Raw genomic sequence first — 1,876 nt, forward strand, 5'->3', positions numbered from 1 at the left:
ATAGAACCTTCATCTGGCGATGGATGGAGATAGAGACAGAGACCCACACGGAGCAGTGGACTGAGCTCCCAAGGTCCAAATGAGGAGCAGAAGGAGGGAGAACATGTGCAAGGAAGTCAGGACCACGAGGGGGCACCCACCCACTGAGACAGTGGAGCTGATCTATTGGGAGCTCACCAAGGCTGTAGGAGAGACCCAGCCAATCACCTTGCTAGCAGGGGGTGGGGTCTCCCGAGGATATTTTTTACTTATAAAGATTGCAGGCGTGCTCCCAACCGCCCCTTCTGCTTTCCTGTTCTCCACGGGAACCTGTGGTTCTGTAAGTCTATTTCCCCATTAAAGCTGTATATATTATTACAATCTGCCTGCATTCATTTACACCATTACACTTGGCACCTAATGTGGGGCTTTGCAGATAACCACCCCTAATCAGAGCCTCCTGGGTGGCGAGTGCTGGGAGCCAGCTGCCCCCCCAGAGGCCTCTTCCTCCCCGCAGATTGTACCCTCTCAGCACAGCTCCTCGCCGGTTCATTCTGCCCGAGTACATTGGCAGAAGCAACTGTGATTCTGAGTCACTGAACATCTGCAGCGACTCGATTTTTCCTGGTGCTTGCTAGAAAGTCGGCAAACCGGACTCCTGATGGGCGACTTAGCCCTGGGCAGTTTGGCAATAGTTGAATTGGCCCTTGCGCCCTGCCCTGCCCGACAGGGGTACAAGCGCCTCTGTAACAGCGCGATCAGTACACAACGCCACTCTGCGCACGTGACTGCCTGTGTCCCCCTCCCTGCGGGTGGCTTAGTTCGACTTTGGCTCTCTCTCCCGTTTCCTGGCCCTCCCCCCTGATGTTTACAGTTGACTTTCAGTTTTGGGTTTTGAGTAGACTTTTCAGACCGGCTCAGACTCCTACCAAGTAAACTCACATGCACTCTGCCCCCACAACCATCTGCTGGCAGGAATCGGTCATTACAGGTAAAATTTTCTTTTATAAATGAAAATAAATTCTGATTTGATTAAAAATGTCTGAAAACGTTACCATTCAAGACTTTAATAGCCTTTTTGATTGTACCATTTGGGAGATTTTACAAGAGGTGTCTGTCACCCCACATCCATGGATCTTTCTGGGATTCGTAGTTTCCCTTGGTAATATATGGTTTGATAATAGAAATATGATAAAGTCTGTAGACGTAAGTCACAAACGATGCCACAGCAGTTTGGAATTATAATTAATAGGGTAGTATTTATTTAAAGGGGAAAAAAAACTTACAGATCACCGTCAGCCCTCTGTACGACCAGGAAGGGAGTCTAGCCGCCAGCCGAGCAGGAAGTGAAGAGAGCGAGAGAAGGAAGTGGCCGCTTTTTTAAAGGGAGAGAGACCACGCCCCAATGGGCGGGTATCTCAGCGGCTATAGGCTGGAGGAGCGGAAGGACCTCCCGCAACAAAAGTCTTTATGAGATGAATCCAGGATTCTTAAGGCAGAGGTTGAATGCTTAAAAACAATTGAGAATGACAACAATCTTCTCAAGAATCAGTTTGAAGTTCTCCAGGAAGAGAACAGATCTTTGTTTAACATGACTCAATCAACTGAGCAAAATTTAGAAAAGGTACAGGCTGATGTTAAGGAGAAATTTATTACTATGGAAGAAGGAACAGCTGATTTGGATCGTAAGCTTCAGTCCCTTTCTGTAGGAACTGAAACATTAACTGAGAGAATCAAAACTGCTGAATGTGACAATCGAATTTTGTCTAAAGCTTATGACAGATTGACGGAAAGATTGTCAATACAAGAAGGCATGGTTTATGCCATAAAAATTATGTCCAAAGATGAGATGTTATCTCTAATGGACAAACTTCATACTTTAGAATCCTCAATGAAG

This window comes from Microtus ochrogaster, linkage group LG4, assembly GCF_000317375.1.
Source record: "Microtus ochrogaster isolate Prairie Vole_2 linkage group LG4, MicOch1.0, whole genome shotgun sequence".
Classification (NCBI taxonomy): domain Eukaryota; kingdom Metazoa; phylum Chordata; class Mammalia; order Rodentia; family Cricetidae; genus Microtus; species Microtus ochrogaster.